This window comes from Haematobia irritans, chromosome 1, assembly GCF_050003625.1.
Source record: "Haematobia irritans isolate KBUSLIRL chromosome 1, ASM5000362v1, whole genome shotgun sequence".
Taxonomy (NCBI): domain Eukaryota; kingdom Metazoa; phylum Arthropoda; class Insecta; order Diptera; family Muscidae; genus Haematobia; species Haematobia irritans.
The window spans coordinates 210,170,444-210,194,938 of NC_134397.1; positions in this window are offsets into that span (position 1 = coordinate 210,170,444).

A 24,495-nucleotide genomic window follows, 5' to 3' on the forward strand; every position below is an offset into this window, starting at 1 on the left:
AAACCCCAAAAAAATTAATATTTTTATAAGAAAAACTTCTTTTGCCCATACCTCCTAAACTAAGCGTCCTAGAGCGAAAAGGGCTTTAATCCCTGACCACCCTCACAAATTGAAATTTTCATCCAAATCCTAAAAAAATTGAAATTTTTATATGAAAAACTTTTTTGCCCATATCTCCTCAACTAAGCGTCCTAGAGCGAAAAGGGCTTTAATTCGTGACCACCCACAAAAAATTGAAAAATTCACCGAAACCCCAAAAAGATTGAACTTTTTATATGAAAAACTTCTTTTGCCATATCTCCTAAACTAAGCGTCCTAGAGCGAAAAGGGCATTAATACGTGACCACCCACAAAAAATTGAAAAATCCACCCAAACCCCAAAAAAATTAATATTTTTATAAGAAAAACTTCTTTTGCCCATACCTCCTAAACTAAGCGTCCTAGAGCGAAAAGGGCTTTAATTCGTGACCACCCCCAAAAATTGAAATTTTCATCCAAAAAAAAATTTTATATGAAAAACTTCTTTTGCCCGTATCTCCTAAACTAAGCGTCCTAGAGCGAAAAGGGCTTTAATTCGTGACCACCCACAAAAAATTGAAAAATCCACCCAAACCCCAAAAAAATTGAAATTTTTATATGAAAAACTTCTTTTGCCCATATCTCCTAAACTAAGCGTCCTAGAGCGAAAAGGGCTTTAATACGTGACCACCCTCAAAAATTTAAATTTTCATCCAAATCCTAAAAAAATTGGAATTTTTATATGAAAAACTTATTTTGCCCATATCTCCTAAACTAAGCGTCCTAGAGCGAAAAGGGCTCTAATCCGTGACCACCCTCAAAAATTTAAATTTTCATCCAAATCCTAAAAAAATTGAAATTTTTATATGAAAAACTTCTTTTGCCCGTATCTCCTAAACTAAGCGTCCTAGAGTGAAAAGGGCTTTAATTCGTGACCACCCACAAAAAATTGAAAAATCCACCCAAACCCCAAAAAAATTTAAATTTTTATATGAAAAACTTCTTGTGCACATATCTCCTAAACTAAGCGTCCTAGAGCGAAAAGGGCTTTAATCCGTGACCACCCTCAAAAATTGAAATTTTCATCTAAATCCTAAAAAAATTGAAATTTTTATATGAAAAACTTCTTTTGCCAATATCTCCTAAACTAAGCGTCTTAGAGCGAAAAGGGCTTTAATTCGTGAACACCCACAAAAAATTGACAAATCCACCCAAACCCCAAAAAAATTGAAATTTTTATATGAAAAACTTCTTTTGCCCATATCTCCTAAACTAAGCGTCCTAGAGCGAAAAGGGCTTTAATCCGTGACCACCCTCAAAAATTGAAATTTTCACCCAAATCCTAAAAAAATTGAAATTTTTATATGAAAAACTTCTTTTGCCCATATCTCCTAAACTAAGCGTCCTAGAGCGAAAAGGGCTCTAATCCGTGACCACCCTCAAAAGTTGAAATTTTCATCCAAATCCTAAAAAAATTGAAATTTTTATATGAAAAACTTATTTTGCCCATATCTCCTAAACTAAGCGTCCTAGAGCGAAAAGGGCTTTAATCCGTGACCACCATCAAAAGTTGAAATTTTCATCCAAATCCTAAAAAAAATTAAATTTTTATATGAAAAACTTCTTTTGCCCATATCTCCTAAACTAAGCGTCCTAGAGCGAAAAGGGCTTTAATTCGTGACCACCCACAAAAAATTTAAAAATCCGCCCAAACCCCAAAAAAAATGAAATTTTTATATGAAAAACTTCTTTTGCCCATATCTCCTAAACTAAGCGTCCTAGAGCGAAAAGGGCTTTAATCCGTGACCACCCTCAAAAGTTGAAATTTTCATCCAAATCCTAAAAAAATTGAAATTTTTATATGAAAAACTTATTTTGCCCATATCTCCCAAACTAAGCGAAAAGGGCTTTAATTCGTGACCACCCACAAAAAATTGAAAAATCCACCGAAACCCCAAAAAAATTGAAATTTTTATACGAAATACTTCTTTTGCCCATATCTCCTAAACTAAGCGTCCTAGAGCGAAAAGGGCTCTAATCCGTGACCACCCTCAAAAGTTGAAATTTTCATCCAAATCCTAAAAAAATTGAAATTTTTATATGAAAAACTTCTTTTGCCCATATCTCCTAAACTAAGCGTCCTAGAGCGAAAAGGGCTTTAATTCGTGACCACCCACAAAAAATTGAAAAATCCACCGAAACCCCAAAAAAATTGAAATTTTTATATGAAAAACTTCTTTTGCCCATATCTCCTAAACTAAGCGTCCTAGAGCGAAAAGGGCTTTAATTCGTGACCACCCACAAAAAATTGAAAAATCCACCCAAACCCCAAAAAAATTGAAATTTTTATATGAAAAACTTCTTTTGCCCATATCTCCTAAACTAAGCGTCCTAGAGCGAAAAGGGCTTTAATCCGTGACCACCCTCAAAAATTTAAATTTTCATCCAAATCCTAAAAAAATTGAAATTTTTATATGAAAAACTTCTTTTGCCCGTATCTCCTAAACTAAGCGTCCTAGAGTGAAAAGGGCTTTAATTCGTGACCACCCACAAAAAATTGAAAAATCCACCCAAACCCCAAAAAAATTTAAATTTTTATATGAAAAACTTCTTGTGCACATATCTCCTAAACTAAGCGTCCTAGAGCGAAAAGGGCTTTAATCCGTGACCACCCTCAAAAATTGAAATTTTCATCTAAATCCTAAAAAAATTGAAATTTTTATATGAAAAACTTCTTTTGCCAATATCTCCTAAACTAAGCGTCTTAGAGCGAAAAGGGCTTTAATTCGTGAACACCCACAAAAAATTGAAAAATCCACCCAAACCCCAAAAAAATTGAAATTTTTATATGAAAAACTTCTTTTGCCCATATCTCCTAAACTAAGCGTCCTAGAGCGAAAAGGGCTTTAATCCGTGACCACCCTCAAAAATTGAGGGTGGTCACGTCCTAGAGCGAAAAGGGCTTTAATCCGTGACCACCCTCAAAAATTGAAATTTTCACCCAAATCCTAAAAAAATTGAAATTTTTATATGAAAAACTTCTTTTGCCCATATCTCCTAAACTAAGCGTCCTAGAGCGAAAAGGGCTCTAATCCGTGACCACCCTCAAAAGTTGAAATTTTCATCCAAATCCTAAAAAAATTGAAATTTTTATATGAAAAACTTATTTTGCCCATATCTCCTAAACTAAGCGTCCTAGAGCGAAAAGGGCTTTAATCCGTGACCACCATCAAAAGTTGAAATTTTCATCCAAATCCTAAAAAAAATTAAATTTTTATATGAAAAACTTCTTTTGCCCATATCTCCTAAACTAAGCGTCCTAGAGCGAAAAGGGCTTTAATTCGTGACCACCCACAAAAAATTTAAAAATCCGCCCAAACCCCAAAAAAAATGAAATTTTTATATGAAAAACTTCTTTTGCCCATATCTCCTAAACTAAGCGTCCTAGAGCGAAAAGGGCTTTAATCCGTGACCACCCTCAAAAGTTGAAATTTTCATCCAAATCCTAAAAAAATTGAAATTTTTATATGAAAAACTTCTTTTGCCCATATCTCCCAAACTAAGCGAAAAGGGCTTTAATTCGTGACCACCCACAAAAAATTGAAAAATCCACCGAAACCCCAAAAAAATTGAAATTTTTATACGAAATACTTCTTTTGCCCATATCTCCTAAACTAAGCGTCCTAGAGCGAAAAGGGCTTTAATCCGTGACCACCCCAAAAAATTGAAATTTTCATCCAAATCCTAAAAAAATTGAAATTTTTATATGAAAAACTTCTTTTGCCCATATCTCCTAAACTAAGCGTCCTAGAGCGAAAAGGGCTTTAATCCGTGACCACCCTCAAAAATTTAAATTTTCATCCACATCATAAAAAATTGAAATTTTTATATGAAAAACTTCTTTTGCCCATATCTCCTAAACTAAGCGTCCTAGAGCGAAAAGGGCTTTAATCCGTGACCACCCTCAATTGAAATTTTCATCCAAATCCTAAAAAAATTGAAATTTTTATATGAAAAACTTATTTTGCCCATATCTCCTAAACTAAGCGTCCTAGAGCAAAAAGGGCTTTAATCCGTGACCACCCTCAAAAATTTAAATTTTCATTCAAATCCTAAAAAAATTGAAATTTTTATATGAAAAACTTATTTTGCCCATAACTCTTAAACTAAGCTTCCTAGAGCAAAAAGGGCTCTAATCCGTGACCACCCTCAAAAGTTGAAATTTTCATCCAAATCCTAAAAAAATTGAAATTTTTATATGAAAAACTTATTTTGCCCATATCTCCTAAACTAAGCGTCCTAGAGCAAAAAGGGCTCTAATCCGTGACCACCCTCAAAAGTTGAAATTTTCATCCAAATCCTAAAAAAATTGAAATTTTTATAAGAAAAACTTCTTTTGCCCATACCTCCTAAACTAAGCGTCCTAGAGCGAAAAGGGCTTTAATTCGTGACCACCGCCAAATATTGAAATTTTCATCCAAAAAAAAATTTATATGAAAAACTTCTTTTGCCCATATCTCCTAAACTAAGCGTCCTAGAGCGAAAAGGGCTTTAATCCGTGACCACCCTCAAAAATTAAAATCATCCAAATCTTAAAAAAATTGAAATTTTGATATGAAGAACTTCTTTTGCCCATATCTCCTAAACTAAGCGTCCTAGAGCGAAAAGGGGTTTAATTCGTGACCACCCACAAAAAAATTGAAATTTTCATCCAAATCCTAAAAAAAAAATGAAATTTTTATATGAAAAACTTCTTTTGCCCATATCTCCCAAACTAAGCGTCCTAGAGCGAAAAGGGCTTTAATCCGTGACCACCCTCAAAAATTGAAATTTTCATCCAAATCCTAAAAAAATTGAAATTTTTATATGAAAAACTTCTTTTGCCCGTATCTCCTAAACTAAGCGTCCTAGAGCGAAAAGGGCTTTAATTCGTGACCACCCACAAAAAATTGAAAAATCCACCCAAACCCCAAAAAAATTTAAATTTTTATATGAAAAACTTCTTTTGTCCATATCTCCTAAACTAAGCGTCCTAGAGCGAAAAGGGCTTTAATCCGTGACCACCCTCAAAAATTGAAATTTTCATCCAAATCCTAAAAAAATTGAAATTTTTATATGAAAAACTTCTTTTGCCCATATCTCCTAAACTAAGCGTCTTAGAGCGAAAAGGGCTTTAATTCGTGACCACCCTCAAAAATTGAAATTTTCATCCAAATCCTAAAAAAATTGAAATTTTTATATGAAAAACTTCTTTTGCCCATATCTCTTAAACTAAGCGTCCTAGAGCGAAAATGGCTTTAATTCGTGACCACCCTCAAAAATTGAAATTTTCATCCAAATCCTAAAAAAATTTAAATTTTTATATGAAAAACTTCTTTTGCCCATATCTCCTAAACTAAGCGTCCTAGAGCGAAAGGGGCTTTAATCCGTGACCACCCTCAAAAGTTGAAATTTTCATCCAAATCCTAAAAAAATTGAAGTTTTTATATGAAAAACTTATTTTGCCCATATCTCCTAAACTAAGCGTCCTAGAGCGAAAAGGGCTCTAATCCGTGACCACCCTCAAAAGTTGAAATTTTCATCCAAATCCTAAAAAAATTGAAATTTTTATATGAAAAACTTATTTTGCCCATATCTCCTAAACTAAGCGTCCTAGAGCAAAAAGGGCTCTAATCCGTGACCACCCTCAAAAGTTGAAATTTTCATCCAAATCCTAAAAAAATTGAAATTTTTATATTAAAAACTTCTTTTGCCCATATCTCCTAAACTAAGCGTCCTAGAGCGAAAAGGGCTTTAATCCGTGACCACCCTCAAAAATTGAAATTTTCATCCAAATCCTAAAAACATTAATATTTTTATAAGAAAAACTTCTTTTGCCCATACCTCCTAAACTAAGCGTCCTAGAGCGAAAAGGGCTTTAATTCGTGACCACCGCCAAATATTGAAAATTTCATCCAAAAAAAAAAAATTTATATGAAAAACTTCTTTTGCCCATATCTCCTAAACTAAGCGTCCTAGAGCGAAAAGGGCTTTAATTCGTGACCACCCTCAAAAATTAAAATCATCCGAATCCTAAAAAAATTGAAATTTTGATATGAAGAACTTCTTTTGCCCATATCTCCTAAACTAAGCGTCCTAGAGCGAAAAGGGGTTTAATTCGTGACCACCCACAAAAAAATTGAAATTTTCATCCAAATCCTAAAAAAAAAAATGAAATTTTTATATGAAAAACTTCTTTTGCCCATATCTCCCAAACTAAGCGTCCTAGAGCGAAAAGGGCTTTAATCCGTGACCACCCTCAAAAATTGAAATTTTCATCCAAATCCTAAAAAAATTGAAATTTTTCTATGAAAAACTTCTTTTGCCCGTATCTCCTAAACTAAGCGTCCTAGAGCAAAAAGGGCTTTAATTCGTGACCACCCACAAAAAATTGAAAAATCCACCCAAACCCCAAAAAAATTTAAATTTTTATATGAAAAACTTCTTTTGTCCATATCTCCTAAACTAAGCGTCCTAGAGCGAAAAGGGCTTTAATCCGTGACCACCCTCAAAAATTGAAATTTTCATCCAAATCCTAAAAAAAATTGAAATTTTTATATGAAAAACTTCTTTTGCCCATATCTCCTAAACTAAGCGTCTTAGAGCGAAAAGGGCTTTAATTCGTGACCACCCTCAAAAATTGAAATTTTCATCCAAATCCTAAAAAAATTGAAATTTTTATATGAAAAACTTCTTTTGCCCATATCTCTTAAACTAAGCGTCCTAGAGCGAAAATGGCTTTAATTCGTGACCACCCTCAAAAATTGAAATTTTCATCCAAATCCTAAAAAAATTTAAATTTTTATATGAAAAACTTCTTTTGCCCATATCTCCTAAACTAAGCGTCCTAGAGCGAAAGGGGCTTTAATCCGTGACCACCCTCAAAAGTTGAAATTTTCATCCAAATCCTAAAAAATTGAAGTTTTTATATGAAAAACTTATTTTGCCCATATCTCCTAAACTAAGCGTCCTAGAGCGAAAAGGGCTCTAATCCGTGACCACCCTCAAAAGTTGAAATTTTCATCCAAATCCTAAAAAAATTGAAATTTTTATATGAAAAACTTCTTTTGCCCATATCTCCTAAACTAAGCGTCCTAGAGCGAAAGGGGCTTTAATCCGTGACCACCCTCAAAAATTTAAATTTTCATCCAAATCCTAAAAAAATTGGAATTTTTATATGAAAAACTTATTTTGCCCATATCTCCTAAACTAAGCCTCCTAGAGCAAAAAGGGCTCTAATCCGTGACCACCCTCAAAAGTTGAAATTTTCATCCAAATCCTAAAAAAATTGAAATTTTTATATGAAAAACTTCTTTTGCCCATATCTCCTAAACTAAGCGTCCTAGAGCGAAAAGGGCTTTAATTCGTGACCACCCACAAAAAATTTAAAAATCCGCCCAAACCCCAAAAAAATTGAAATTTTTATATGAAAAACTTCTTTTGCCCATATCTCCTAAACTAAGCGTCCTAGAGCGAAAAGGGCTTTAATTCGTGACCACCCACAAAAAATTGAAAAATCCACCGAAACCCCAAAAAAAATAAATTTTTATACGAAATACTTCTTTTGCCCATATCTCCTAAACTAAGCGTCCTAGAGCGAAAAGGGCTTTAATTCGTGACCACCCCAAAAAATTGAAATTTTCATCCAAATCCTAAAAAAATTGAAATTTTTATATGAAAAACTTCTTTTGCCCATATCTCCTAAACTAAGCGTCCTAGAGCGAAAAGGGCTTTAATCCGTGACCACCCTCAAAAATTGAAATTTTCATCCAAATCCTAAAAAAATTGAAATTTTTATATGAAAAACTTCTTTTGCCCATATCTCCTAAACTAAGCGTCCTAGAGCGAAAAGGGCTTTAATCCGTGACCACCCTCAAAAATTGAAATTTTCATCCAAATCCTAAAAAAGTTGAAATTTTTATATGAAAAACTTCTTTTGCCCATATCTCCTAAACTAAGCGTCCTAGAGCGAAAAGGGCTTTAATTCGTGACCACCCCAAAAAATTGAAATTTTCATCCAAATCCTAAAAAAATTGAAATTTTTATATGAAAAACTTCTTTTGTCCATATCTCCTAAACTAAGCGTCCTAGAGCGAAAAGGGCTTTAATCCGTGACCACCCTCAAAAATTGAAATTTTCATCCAAATCCTAAAAAAATTGAAATTTTTATATGAAAAACTTCTTTTGCCCATATCTCTTAAACTAAGCGTCCTAGAGCGAAAATGGCTTTAATTCGTGACCACCCTCAAAAATTGAAATTTTCATCCAAATCCTAAATTTTTATATGAAAAACTTCTTTTGCCCATATCTCCTAAACTAAGCGTCCTAGAGCGAAAGGGGCTTTAATCCGTGACCACCCTCAAAAGTTGAAATTTTCATCCAAATCCTAAAAAAATTGAAGTTTTTATATGAAAAACTTATTTTGCCCATATCTCCTAAACTAAGCGTCCTAGAGCGAAAAGGGCTCTAATCCGTGACCACCCTCAAAAGTTGAAATTTTCATCCAAATCCTAAAAAAATTGAAATTTTTATATGAAAAACTTCTTTTGCCCATATCTCCTAAACTAAGCGTCCTATAGCGAAAGGGGCTTTAATCCGTGACCACCCTCAAAAATTTAAATTTTCATTCAAATCATAAAAAAATTGGAATTTTTTGTATGAAAAACTTATTTTGCCCATATCTCCTAAACTAAGCCTCCTAGAGCGAAAAGGGCTTTAATCCGTGACCACCCTCAAAAATTGAAATTTTCATCCAAATCCTAAAAAAGTTGAAATTTTTATATGAAAAACTTCTTTTGCCCATATCTCCTAAACTAAGCGTCCTAGAGCGAAAAGGGCTTTAATTCGTGACCACCCTCAAAAGTTGAAATTTTCATCCAAATCCTAAAAAAATTGAAATTTTTATATGAAAAACTTCTTTTGCCCATATCTCCTAAACTAAGCCTCCTAGAGCGAAAAGGGCTTTAATCCGTGACCACCCTCAAAAGTTGAAATTTTCATCCAAATCCTAAAAAAATTGAAATTTTTATATGAAAAACTTCTTTTGCCCATATCTCCTAAACTAAGCGTCCTAGAGCGAAAAGGGCTTTAATTCGTGACCACCCACAAAAAATTTTAAAATCCGCCCAAACCCCAAAAAAATTGAAATTTTTATATGAAAAACTTCTTTTGCCCATATCTCCTAAACTAAGCGTCCTAGAGCGAAAAGGGCTTTAATTCGTGACCACCCACAAAAAAATTGAAAAATCCACCGAAACCCCAAAAAAAATAAATTTTTATACGAAATACTTCTTTTGCCCATATCTCCTAAACTAAGCGTCCTAGAGCGAAAAGGGCTTTAATCCGTGACCACCCTCAAAAATTGAAATTTTCATCCAAATCCTAAAAAAGTTGAAATTTTTATATGGAAAACTTATTTTGCCCATATCTCCTAAACTAAGCGTCCTAGAGCGAAAAGGGCTTTAATCCGTGACCACCCTCAATAATTGAAATTTTCATCCAAATCCTAAAAAAATTGACATTTTTATATGAAAAACTTCTTTTGCCCATATCTCCTAAACTAAGCGTCATAGAGCGAAAAGGGCTCTAATCCGTGACCACCCTCAAAAGTTGAAATTTTCATCCAAATCCTAAAAAAATTGAAATTTTTATATGAAAAACTTCTTTTGCCCATATCTCTTAAACTAAGCGTCCTAGAGCGAAAATGGCTTTAATTCGTGACCACCCTCAAAAATTGAAATTTTCATCCAAATCCTAAAAAAATTTAAATTTTTATATGAAAAACTTCTTTTGCCCATATCTCCTAAACTAAGCGTCCTAGAGCGAAAGGGGCTTTAATCCGTGACCACCCTCAAAAGTTGAAATTTTCATCCAAATCCTAAAAAAATTGAAGTTTTTATATGAAAAACTTATTTTGCCCATATCTCCTAAACTAAGCGTCCTAGAGCGAAAAGGGCTCTAATCCGTGACCACCCTCAAAAGTTGAAATTTTCATCCAAATCCTAAAAAAATTGAAATTTTTATATGAAAAACTTCTTTTGCCCATATCTCCTAAACTAAGCGTCCTATAGCGAAAGGGGCTTTAATCCGTGACCGCCCTCAAAAATTTAAATTTTCATTCAAATCCTAAAAAAATTGGAATTTTTTGTATGAAAAACTTATTTTGCCCATATCTCCTAAACTAAGCCTCCTAGAGCGAAAAGGGCTTTAATCCGTGACCACCCTCAAAAATTGAAATTTTCATCCAAATCCTAAAAAAGTTGAAATTTTTATATGAAAAACTTCTTTTGCCCATATCTCCTAAACTAAGCGTCCTAGAGCGAAAAGGGCTTTAATCCGTGACCACCTTCAAAAATTGAAATTTTCATCCAAATCCTAAAAAAATTGAAATTTTTATATGAAAAACTTCTTTTGCCCATATCTCTTAAACTAAGCGTCCTAGAGCGAAAATGGCTTTAATTCGTGACCACCCTCAAAAATTGAAATTTTCATCCAAATCCTAAAAAAATTTAAATTTTTATATGAAAAACTTCTTTTGCCCATATCTCCTAAACTAAGCGTCCTAGGGCGAAAGGGGCTTTAATCCGTGACCACCCTCAAAAGTTGAAATTTTCATCCAAATCCTAAAAAAATTGAAGTTTTTATATGAAAAACTTATTTTGCCCATATCTCCTAAACTAAGCGTCCTAGAGCGAAAAGGGCTCTAATCCGTGACCACCCTCAAAAGTTGAAATTTTCATCCAAATCCTAAAAAAATTGAAATTTTTATATGAAAAACTTCTTTTGCCCATATCTCCTAAACTAAGCGTCCTAGAGCGAAAGGGGCTTTAATCCGTGACCACCCTCAAAAATTTAAATTTTCATCCAAGTCCTAACAAAATTGGAATTTTTATATGAAAAACTTATTTTGCCCATATCTCCTAAACTAAGCCTCCTAGAGCGAAAAGGGCTCTAATCCGTGACCACCCTCAAAAGTTGAAATTTTCATCCAAATCCTAAAAAAATTGAAATTTTTATATGAAAAACTTCTTTTGCCCATATCTCCTAAACTAAGCGTCCTAGAGCGAAAAGGGATTTAATTCGTGACCACCCACAAAAAATTTAAAAATCCGCCCAAACCCCAAAAAAATTGAAATTTTTATATGAAAAACTTCTTTTGCCCATATCTCCTAAACTAAGCGTCCTAGAGCGAAAAGGGCTTTAATTCGTGACCACCCACAAAAAAATTGAAAAATCCACCGAAACCCCAAAAAAAATAAATTTTTATACGAAATACTTCTTTTGCCCATATCTCCTAAACTAAGCGTCCTAGAGCGAAAAGGGCTTTAATCCGTGACCACCCTCAAAAATTGAAATTTTCATCCAAATCCTAAAAAAGTTGAAATTTTTATATGAAAAACTTATTTTGCCCATATCTCCTAAACTAAGCGTCCTAGAGCGAAAAGGGCTTTAATCCGTGACCACCCTCAATAATTGAAATTTTCATCCAAATCCTAAAAAAATTGACATTTTTATATGAAAAACTTCTTTTGCCCATATCTCCTAAACTAAGCGTCATAGAGCGAAAAGGGCTCTAATCCGTGACCACCCTCAAAAGTTGAAATTTTCATCCAAATCCTAAAAAAATTGAAATTTTTATAAGAAAAACTTATTTTGCCCATATCTCCTAAACTAAGCGTCCTAGAGCGAAAAGGGCTGTAGTCCGTGACCACCCTCAAAAGTTGAAATTTTCATCCAAATCCTAAAAAAATTTAATTTTTTATATGGAAAACTTATTTTGCCCATATCTCCTAAACTAAGCGTGCTAGAGCGAAAAGGGCTTTAATTCGTGACCACCCCAAAAAATTGAAATTTTCATCCAAATACTAAAAAAATTGAAATTTTTATATGAAAAACTTCTTTTGCCCATATCTCCTAAACTAAGCGTCCTAGAGCGAAAAGGGCTTTAATCCGTGACCACCCTCAAAAGTTGAAATTTTCATCCAAATCCTAAAAAAATTGAAATTTTTATATGAAAAACTTCTTTTGCCCATATCTCCTAAACTAAGCCTCCTAGAGCGAAAAGGGCTTTAATTCGTGACCACCCACAAAAAATTTAAAAATCCGCCCAAACCCCAAAAAAATTGAAATTTTTATATGAAAAACTTCTTTTGCCCATATCTCCTAAACTAAGCGTCCTAGAGCGAAAAGGGCTTTAATTCGTGACCACCCACAAAAAATTTAAAAATCCGCCCAAACCCCAAAAAAATTGAAATTTTTATATGAAAAACTTCTTTTGCCCATATCTCCTAAACTAAGCGTCCTAGAGCGAAAAGGGCTTTAATTCGTGACCACCCACAAAAAAATTGAAAAATCCACCGAAACCCCAAAAAAAAATAAATTTTTATACGAAATACTTCTTTTGCCCATATCTCCTAAACTAAGCGTCCTAGAGCGAAAAGGGCTTTAATCCGTGACCACCCTCAAAAATTGAAATTTTCATCCAAATCCTAAAAAAGTTGAAATTTTTATATGAAAAACTTATTTTGCCCATATCTCCTAAACTAAGCGTCCTAGAGCGAAAAGGGCTTTAATCCGTGACCACCCTCAATAATTGAAATTTTCATCCAAATCCTAAAAAAATTGACATTTTTATATGAAAAACTTCTTTTGCCCATATCTCCTAAACTAAGCGTCATAGAGCGAAAAGGGCTCTAATCCGTGACCACCCTCAAAAGTTGAAATTTTCATCCAAATCCTAAAAAAATTGAAATTTTTATAAGAAAAACTTATTTTGCCCATATCTCCTAAACTAAGCGTCCTAGAGCGAAAAGGGCTGTAGTCCGTGACCACCCTCAAAAGTTGAAATTTTCATCCAAAAAATAAAAAAATTTAATTTTTTATATGGAAAACTTATTTTGCCCATATCTCCTAAACTAAGCGTGCTAGAGCGAAAAGGGCTTTAATTCGTGACCACCCCAAAAAATTGAAATTTTCATCCAAATACTAAAAAAATTGAAATTTTTATATGAAAAACTTCTTTTGCCCATATCTCCTAAACTAAGCGTCCTAGAGCGAAAAGGGCTTTAATCCGTGACCACCCTCAAAAATTGAAATTTTCATCCAAATCCTAAAAAAATTGGAGTTTTTATATGGAAAACTTATTTTGCCCATATCTCCTAAAGTAATCGTCCTAGAGCGAAAAGGGCTTTAATTCGTGACCACCCTCAAAAATTGAAATTTTCATCCAAATCCTAAAAAAATTGAATTTTTTATATGGAAAACTTCTTTTGCCCATATCTCCTAAACTAAGCGTCCTAGAGCGAAAAGGGCTTTAATTCGTGACCACCCTCAAAAATTGAAATTTTCATCCAAATCCTAAAAAATTGAATTTTTTATATGGAAAACTTCTTTTGCCCATATCTCCTAAACTAATCGTCCTAGAGCGACAAGGGCTTTAATCCGTGACCACCCTCAAAAATTGAAATTTTCATCCAAATCCTAAAAAAACTAAAATTTTTATATGAAAAATTTCTTTTGCCCATATCTCCTAAACTAAGCGTCCTAGAGCGAAAAATCCGTGACCACCCTCAAAAATTGAAATTTTCATCCAAATCCTAAAAAAACTGAAATTTTTATATGAAAAATTTCTTTTGCCCATATCTCCTAAACTAAGCGTCCTAGAGCGAAAAGGGCTCTAATCCGTGATCACCCTCAAAAGTTGAAATTTTCATCCAAATCCTAAAAAAATTGAAATTTTTATATGAAAAACTTCTTTTGCCCATATCTCCTAAACTAAGCGTCCTAGAGCGAAAAGGGCTTTAATTCGTGACCACCCACAAAAAATTGAAAAATCCACATAAATCCTAAAAAAATTGAAATTTTTATATGAAAAACTTCTTTTGCCCATATCTCCTAAACTAAGCGTCCTAGAGCGAAAAGGGCTTTAATCCGTGACCACCCCAACAAATTTAAATTTTCATCCAAATCCTAAAAAAATTTAAATTTTTATATGAAAACCTTCTTTTGCCCATATCTCCTAAACTAAGCGTCCTAGAGCGAAAAGGGCTTTAATCCGTGACCACGCTCAAAAATTGAAATTTTCATCCAAACCCTAAAAAAATTGAAATTTTTATATGAAAAACTTCTTTTGCCCATATCTCCTAAACTAAGCGTCCTAGAGCGAAAAGGGCTTTAATCCGTGACCACCCTCAAAAATTGAAATTTTCATCCAAATCCTAAAAAAACTTTAAATTTTTATATGAAAAGCTTCTTTTGCCCATATCTCCTAAACTAAGCGTCCTAGAGCGAAAAGGGCTTTAATCCGTGACCACCCTCAAAAATTGAAATTTTCATCCAAATCCTAAAAAATTTAAATTTTTATATGAAAAACTTATTTTGTCCGTATCTCCTAAACTAAGCGTCCTAGAGCGAAAAGGGCTTTAATCCGTGACCACCCTCAAAAATTGAAATTTTCATCCAAATCCTAAAAAATTTAAATTTTTATATGAAAAACTTCTTTTGCCCATATCTCCTAAACTAAGCGTCCTAGAGCGAAAAGGGCTTAAATCCGTGACCACCCTCAAAAATTGAAATTTTCATCTTAATCCTAAAAAAAATGAAAAACTTCTTTTGCCCATATTTCCTAAACTAAGCGTCCTAGAGCGAAAAGGGCTTTAATCCGTGACCACCCACAAAAAATTGAAATTTTCATCCAAATCCTAAAAAAATTGACATTTTTATATGAAAAACTTCTTTTGCCCATATCTCCTCAACTAAGCGTCCTAGAGCGAAAAGTGCTTTAATTCGTGACCACCCACAAAAAATTGAAAAATCCACCCAAACCCCAAAAAAATTGAAATTTTTATATGAAAAACTTCTTTTGCCCATATCTCCTAAACTAAGCGTCCTAGAGCGAAAAGGGCTTTAATCCGTGACCACCCTCAAAAATTTAAATTTTCATCAACATCCTAAAAAAATTGAAATTTTTATGTGAAAAACTTCTTTTGCCCATATCTCCTAAACTAAGCGTCCTAGAGCGAAAACGGCATTAATCCGTGACCACCCTCAAAAATTGAAATTTTCATCCAAATCCTAAAAAAATTGACATTTTTATATGAAAAACTTCTTTTGCCCATATCTCCTAAACTAAGCGTCCTAGAGCGAAAAGGGCTTTAATTCGTGACCACCCACAAAAAATTGAAAAATCCACCCAAACCCCAAAAAAATTGAAATTTTTATATGAAAAACTTCTTTAGCCCATATCTCCTAAACTAAGCGTCCTAGAGCAAAAAGGGCTTTAATCCGTGACCACCCTCAAAAATTGAAATTTTCATCCAAACCCCAAAAAAATTGAAATTTTTATATGAAAAACTTCTTTTGCCCATATCTCCTAAACTAAGCGTCCTAGAGCGAAAAGGGCTCTAATCCGTGACCACCCTCAAAAGTTGAAATTTTCATCCAAATCCTAAAAAAATTGAAATTTTTATATGAAAAATTTCTTTTGCCCATATCTCCTAAACTAAGCGTCCTAGAGCGAAAAGGGCTTTAATTCGTGACCACCCTCAAAAATTGAAATTTTCATCCAAATCCTAAAAAAATTGAATTTTTTATATGGAAAACTTCTTTTGCCCATATCTCCTAAACTAAGCGTCCTAGAGCGAAAAGGGCTCTAATCCGTGACCACCCTCAAAAGTTGAAATTTTCATCCAAATCCTAAAAAAATTTAAATTTTTATATGAAAAATTTCTTTTGCCCATATCTCCTAAACTAAGCGTCCTAGAGCGAAAAATCCGTGACCACCCTCAAAAATTGAAATTTTCATCCAAATCCTAAAAAAACTGAAATTTTTATATGAAAAATTTCTTTTGCCCATATCTCCTAAACTAAGCGTCCTAGAGCGAAAAGGGCTCTAATCCGTGATCACCCTCAAAAGTTGAAATTTTCATCCAAATCCTAAAAAAATTGAAATTTTTATATGAAAAACTTCTTTTGCCCATATCTCCTAAACTAAGCGTCCTAGAGCGAAAAGGGCTTTAATTCGTGACCACCCACAAAAAATTGAAAAATCCACATAAATCCTAAAAAAATTGAAATTTTTATATGAAAAACTTCTTTTGCCCATATCTCCTAAACTAAGCGTCCTAGAGCGAAAAGGGCTTTAATCCGTGACCACCCCAACAAATTTAAATTTTCATCCAAATCCTAAAAAAATTTAAATTTTTATATGAAAACCTTCTTTTGCCCATATCTCCTAAACTAAGCGTCCTAGAGCGAAAAGGGCTTTAATCCGTGACCACGCTCAAAAATTGAAATTTTCATCCAAACCCTAAAAAAATTGAAATTTTTATATGAAAAACTTCTTTTGCCCATATCTCCTAAACTAAGCGTCCTAGAGCGAAAAGGGCTTTAATCCGTGACCACCCCAACAAATTTAAATTTTCATCCAAATCCTAAAAAAATTTAAATTTTTATATGAAAAACTTATTTTGCCCATATCTCCTAAACTAAGCGTCCTAGAGCGAAAAGGGCTGTAGTCCGTGACCACCCTCAAAAATTGAAATTTTCACCCAAACCCTAAAAAAATTGAAATTTTTATATGAAAAACTTCTTTTGCCCATATCTCTTAAACTAAGCGTCCTAGAGCGAAAAGGGCTTTAATCCGTGACCACCCTCAAAAATTTAAATTTTCATCCAAATCATAAAAAATTGAAATTTTTATATGAAAAACTTCTTTTGCCCATATCTCCTAAACTAAGCGTCCTAGAGCGAAAAGGGCTTTAATTCGTGACCACCCACAAAAAATTGAAATTTTCATCCAAATCCTAAAAAAAATGAAATTTTTATATGAAAAACTTCTTTTGCCCATATATCCTAAACTAAGCGTCCTAGAGCGAAAAGGGCTTTAATTCGTGACCACCCACAAAAAATTGAAAAATCCACCCAAACCCCAAAAAAATTGAAATTTTTATATGAAAAACTTCTTTTGCCCATATCTCCTAAACTAAGCGTCCTAGAGCGAAAAGGGCTTTAATCCGTGACCACCCTCAAAAATTGAAATTTTCATCCAAATCCTAAAAAAAATTAAATTTTTATATGAAAACCTTCTTTTGCCCATATCTCCTAAACTAAGCGTCCTAGAGCGAAAAGGGCTTTAATTCGTGACCACCCACAAAAAATTGAAAAATCCACCCAAACCCCCAAAAAAATTGAAATTTTTATATGAAAAACTTCTTTTGCCCATATCTCCTAAACTAAGCGTCCTAGAGCGAAAAGGGCTTTAATCCGTGACCACCCTCAAAAATTGAAATTTTCATCCAAATCCTAAAAAAAATTTAAATTTTTATATGAAAAACTTCTTTTGCCCGTATCTCCTAAACTAAGCGTCCTAGAGCGAAAAGGGCTTTAGTCCGTGACCACCCTCAAAAATTTAAATTTTCATCCAAATCCTAAAAAACTTTAAATTTTTATATGAAAAGCTTCTTTTGCCCATATCTCCTAAACTAAGCGTCCTAGAGCGAAAAGGGCTTTAATCCGTGACCACCCTCAAAAATTGAAATTTTCATCCAAATCCTAAAAAATTTAAATTTTTATATGAAAAACTTATTTTGTCCGTATCTCCTAAACTAAGCGTCCTAGAGCGAAAAGGGCTTTAATCCGTGACCACCCTCAAAAATTGAAATTTTCATCCAAATCCTAAAAAATTTAAATTTTTATATGAAAAACTTCTTTTGCCCATATCTCCTAAACTAAGCGTCCTAGAGCGAAAAGGGCTTAAATCCGTGACCACCCTCAAAAATTGAAATTTTCATCTAAATCCTAAAAAAAATGAAAAACTTCTTTTGCCCATATTTCCTAAACTAAGCGTCCTAGAGCGAAAAGGGCTTTAATCCGTGACCACCCACAAAAAATTGAAATTTTCATCCAGATCCTAAAAAAATTGACATTTTTATATGAAAAACTTCTTTTGCCCATATCTCCTCAACTAAGCGTCCTAGAGCGAAAAGTGCTTTAATTCGTGACCACCCACAAAAAATTGAAAAATCCACCCAAACCCCAAAAAAATTGAAATTTTTATATGAAAAACTTCTTTTGCCCATATCTCCTAAACTAAGCGTCCTAGAGCGAAAAGGGCTTTAATCCGTGACCACCCTCAAAAATTTAAATTTTCATCAACATCCTAAAAAAATTGAAATTTTTATGTGAAAAACTTCTTTTGCCCATATCTCCTAAACTAAGCGTCCTAGAGCGAAAACGGCATTAATCCGTGACCACCCTCAAAAATTGAAATTTTCATCCAAATCCTAAAAAAATTGACATTTTTATATGAAAAACTTCTTTTGCCCATATCTCCTAAACTAAGCGTCCTAGAGCGAAAAGGGCTTTAATCCGTGACCACCCTCAAAAATTTAAATTTTCATCAACATCCTAAAAAAATTGAAATTTTTATGTGAAAAACTTCTTTTGCCCATATCTCCTAAACTAAGCGTCCTAGAGCGAAAACGGCATTAATCCGTGACCACCCTCAAAAATTGAAATTTTCATCCAAATCCTAAAAAAATTGACATTTTTATATGAAAAACTTCTTTTGCCCATATCTCCTCAACTAAGCGTCCTAGAGCGAAAAGTGCTTTAATTCGTGACCACCCACAAAAAATTGAAAAATCCACCCAAACCCCAAAAAAATTGAAATTTTTATATGAAAAACTTCTTTAGCCCATATCTCCTAAACTAAGCGTCCTAGAGCAAAAAGGGCTTTAATCCGTGACCACCCTCAAAAATTGAAATTTTCATCCAAACCCCAAAAAAATTGAAATTTTTATATGAAAAACTTCTTTTGCCCATATCTCCTAAACTAAGCGTCCTAGAGCGAAAAGGGCTCTAATCCGTGACCACCCTCAAAAGTTGAAATTTTCATCCAAATCCTAAAAAAATTGAAATTTTTATATGAAAAATTTCTTTTGCCCATATCTCCTAAACTAAGCGTCCTAGAGCGAAAAGGGCTTTAATTCGTGACCACCCTCAAAAATTGAAATTTTCATCCAAATCCTAAAAAAATTGAATTTTTTATATGGAAAACTTCTTTTGCCCATATCTCCTAAACTAAGCGTCCTAGAGCGAAAAGGGCTCTAATCCGTGACCACCCTCAAAAGTTGAAATTTTCATCCAAATCCTAAAAAAATTGAAATTTTTATATGAAAAATTTCTTTTGCCCATATCTCCTAAACTAAGCGTCCTAGAGCGAAAAGGGCTTTAATTCGTGACCACCCCTAAAAATTGAAATTTTCATCCAAATCCTAAAAAAATTGAAATTTTTTTATGAAAAACTTCTTTTGCCCATATCTCCTAAACTAAGCGTCCTAGAGCGAAAAGGGCTTTAATCCGTGACCACCCTCAAAAATTGAAATTTTCACCCAAATCCTAAAAAAATGAAATTTTTATATGAAAAACTTCTTTTGCCCATATCTCCTAAACTAAGCGTCCTAGAGCGAAAAGGGCTTTAATCCGTGACCACCCTCAAAAATTTAAATTTTCATCCAAATCCTAAAAAAATTTAAATTTTTATATGAAAACCTTCTTTTGCCCATATCTCCTAAACTAAGCGTCCTAGAGCGAAAAGGGCTTTAATCCGTGACCACCCTCAAAAATTGAAATTTTCATCAACATCCTAAAAAATTTGAAATTTTTATATGGAAAACTTCTTTTGCCCATATCTCCTAAACTAAGCGTCTTAGAGCGAAAAGGGCTTTAATCCGTGACCACCTTCAAAAATTGAAATTTTCATCCAAATCCTAAAAAAATTGAAATTTTTATATGAAAAACTTCTTTTGCCCATATCTCCTCAACTAAGCGTCCTAGAGCGAAAAGGGCTTTAATTCGTGACCACCCACAAAAAATTGAAAAATCCACCCAAACCCCAAAAAAATTGATATTTTTATATGAAAAACTTCTTTTGCCCATATCTCCTAAACTAAGCGTCCTAGAGCGAAAAGGGCTTTAATCCGTGACCACCCTCAAATATTGAAATTTTCATCCAAACCCCAAAAAAATTGAAATTTTTATATGAAAAACTTCTTTTGCCCATATCTCCTAAACTAAGCGTCCTAGAGCGAAAAGGGCTCTAATCCGTGACCACCCTCAAAAATTGAAATTTTCTTCCAAATCCTAAAAAAATTGAAATTTTTATATGAAAAACTTCTTTTGCCCATATCTCCTAAACTAAGCGTCCTAGAGCGAAAAGGGCTTTAATCCGTGACCACCCTCAAAAATTGAAATTTTCATCCAAACCCTAAAAAAATTGGATTTTTTATATGGAAAACTTATTTTGCCCATATCTCCTAAACTAAGCGTCCTAGAGCGAAAATGGCTTTAATTCGTGACCACCCTCAAAAATTGAAATTTTCATCCAAATCCTAAAAAAATTGAAATTTTTATATGAAAAACTTCTTTTGCCCATATCTCCTAAACTAAGCGTCCTAGAGCGAAAAGGGCTTTAATTCGTGACCACCCACAAAAAATTGAAAAATCCACCCAAACCCCAAAAAAATTTAAATTTTTATATGAAAAACTTCTTTTGCCCATATCTCCTAAACTAAGCGTCCTAGAGCGAAAAGGGCTTTAATTCGTGACCACCCACAAAAAATTGAAAAATCCACCCAAACCCCAAAAAAATTGAAATTTTTATATGAAAAACTTCTTTTGCCCATATCTTCTAAACTAAGCGTCCTAGAGCTAAAAGGATTTTAATCCGTGACCACCCTCAAAAATTGAAATTTTCATCCAAATCCTAAAAAAATTGAAATTTTTATTAGGAAAATTTCTTTTGCCCATATCTCCTAAACTACTCGTCCTAGAGCGAAAAGGGCTTTAATCCGTGACCACCCTCAAAAATTGAAATTTTCATCCAAATCCTAAAAAATTTAAATTTTTATATGAAAAACTTCTTTTGCCCATATCTCCTAAACTAAGCGTCCTAGAGCGAAAAGGGCTTTAATCCGTGACCACCCTCAAAAATTGAAATTTTCATCCAAATCCTAAAAAAATTGAAATTTTTATATGAAAAACTTCTTTTGCCCATATCTCCTAAACTAAGCGTCCTAGAGCGAAAAGGACTTTAATTCGTGACCACCCTCAAAAATTGAAATTTTCATCCAAATCCTAAAAAAATTTAAATTTTTATATGAAAAACTTCTTTTGCCCATATCTCCTAAACTAAGCGTCCTAGAGCGAAAAGGGCTTTAATTCGTGACCACCCCAAAAATTGAAATTTTCATCCAAATCCTAAAAAAATTGAAATTTTTATATGAAAAACTTCTTTTGCCCATATCTCCTAAACTAAGCGTCCTAGAGCGAAAAGGGCTTTAATCCGTGACCACCCTCAAAAATTGAAATTTTCATCCAAATCCTAAAAAAATTGAAATTTTTTATATGGAAAACTTCTTTTGCCCATATCTCCTAAACTAACCGTCCTAGAGCGAAAAGGGCTCTAATCCGTGACCACCCTCAAAAGCTGGAATTTTCATCCAAATCCTAAAAAAATTGAAATTTTTATATGAAAAACTTCTTTTGCCCATATCTCCTAAACTAAGCGTCCTAGAGCGAAAAGGGCTTTAATTCGTGACCACCCACAAAAATTTGAAAAATCCACCCAAACCCCAAAAAAATTGAAATTTTTATATGAAAAACTTCTTTTGCCCATATCTCCTAAACTAAGCGTCCTAGAGCGAAAAGGGCTTTAATCCGTGACCACCCTCAAAAATTGAAATTTTCATTCAAATCCTAAAAAAATTTAAATTTTTATATGAAAAACTTCTTTTGCCCATATCTCCTAAACTAAGCGTCCTAGAGCGAAAAGGACTTTAATTCGTGACCACCCACAAAAAATTGAAAAATCCACCCAAACCGCAAAATTATTGACATTTTGATATGAAAAACTTCTTTTGCCCATATCTCCTAAACTAAGCGTCCTAGAGCGAAAAGGGCTTTAATCCGTGACCACCCTCAAAAATTGAAATTTTCATCCAAATCCTAAAAAAATTTACATTTTTATATGAAAAACTTCTTTTGCCCATATCTCCTAAACTAAGCGTCCTAGAGCGAAAAGGGCTCTAATCCGTGACCACCCTCAAAAGCTGAAATTTTCATCCAAATCCTAAAAAAATTGAAATTTTTATATGAAAAACTTCTTTTGCCCATATCTCCTAAACTAAGCGTCCTAGAGCGAAAAGGGCTCTAATCCGTGACCACCCTCAAAAGTTGAAATTTTCATCCAAATCCTAAAAAAATTTAAATTTTTATATGAAAAACTTCTTTTGCCCATATCTCCTAAACTAAGCGTCCTAGAGCGAAAAGGGCTCTAATCCGTGACCACCCTCAAAAGTTGAAATTTTCATCCAAATCCTAAAAAAATTGAAATTTTTATATGAAAAACTTCTTTTGCCCATATCTCCTAAACTAAGCGTCCTAGAGCGAAAAGGGCTTTAATTCGTGACCACCCACAAAAAATTGAAAAATCCACCCAAACCCCAAAAAAATTGAAATTTTTATATGAAAAACTTCTTTTGCCCATATCTCCTAAACTAAGCGTCCTAGAGCGAAAAGGGCCTTAATCCGTGACCTCCCTCAAAAATTGAAATTTTCATCCAAATCCTAAAAAAATTGAAATTTTTATATGAAAAACTTCTTTTGCCCATATCTCCTAAACTAAGCGTCCTAGAGCGAAAAGGGCTTTAATCCGTGACCTCCCTCAAAAGTCGAAATTTTCATCCAAATCCTAAAAAAATTTAAATTTTTATATGAAAAACTTCTTTTGCCCATATCTCCTAAACTAAGCGTCCTAGAGCGAAAAGGGCTTTAATCCGTGACCACCCTCAAAAATTGAAATTTTCATCCAAATCCTAAAAAAATTGAAATTTTTATATGAAAAACTTCTTTTGCCCATATCTCCTAAACGAAGCGTCCTAGAGCGAAAAGGGCTTTAATTCGTGACCATCCACAAAAAATTGAAAAATCCACCCAACCCCCAAAAAAATTGAAATTTTTATATGAAAAACTTCTTTTGCCCATACCTCCTAAACTAAGCGTCCTAGAGCGAAAAGGGCTTTAATCCGTGACCTCCCTCAAAAATTGAAATTTTCATCCAAATCCTAAAAAATTGAAATTTTTATATGAAAAACTTCTTTTGCCCATATCTCCTAAACTAAGCGTCCTAGAGCGAAAAGGACTTTAATCCGTGACCTCCCTCAAAAATTGAAATTTTCATCCAAATCCTAAAAAAATTGAAATTTTTATATGAAAAACTTCTTTTGCCCATATCTCCTAAACTAAGCGTCCTAGAGCGAAAAGGACTTTAATTCGTGACCACCCTCAAAAATTGAAATTTTCATCCAAATCCTAAAAAAAATTAAATTTTTATATGAAAAACTTCTTTTGCCCATATCTCCTAAACTAAGCGTCCTAGAGCGAAAAGGGCTTTAATTCGTGACCACCCCAAAAATTGAAATTTTCATCCAAATCCTAAAAAAATTGAAATTTTTTATATGGAAAACTTCTTTTGCCCATATCTCCTAAACTAAGTGTCCTAGAGCGAAAAGGGCTTTAATCCGTGACCACCCTCAAAAATTGAAATTTTCATCCAAATCCTAAAAAAATTTAAATTTTTATATGAAAAACTTCTTTTGCCCATATCTCCTAAACTAAGCGTCCTAGAGCGAAAAGGGCTTTAATCCGTGACCACCCTCAAAAATTGAAATTTTCATCCAAATCCTAAAAAAATTGAAATTTTTTATATGGAAAACTTCTTTTGCCCATATCTCCTAAACTAACCGTCCTAGAGCGAAAAGGGCTCTAATCCGTGACCACCCTCAAAAGCTGGAATTTTCATCCAAATCCTAAAAAATTGAAATTTTTATATGAAAAACTTCTTTTGCCCATATCTCCTAAACTAAGCGTCCTAGAGCGAAAAGGGCTTTAATTCGTGACCACCCACAAAAAATTGAAAAATCCACCCAAACCCCAAAAAAATTGAAATTTTTATATGAAAAACTTCTTTTGCCCATATCTCCTAAACTAAGCGTCCTAGAGCGAAAAGGGCTTTAATCCGTGACCACCCTCAAAAATTGAAATTTTCATTCAAATCCTAAAAAAATTTAAATTTTTATATGAAAAACTTCTTTTGCCCATATCTCCTAAACTAAGCGTCCTAGAGCGAAAAGGACTTTAATTCGTGACCACCCACAAAAAATTGAAAAATCCACCCAAACCGCAAAATTATTGACATTTTGATATGAAAAACTTCTTTTGCCCATATCTCCTAAACTAAGCGTCCTAGAGCGAAAAGGGCTTTAATCCCGGACCACCCTCAAAAATTGAAATTTTCATCCAAATCCTAAAAAAAAAAATAAAATTTTTATATGAAAAACTTCTTTTGCCCATATCTCCTAAACTAAGCGTCCTAGAGCG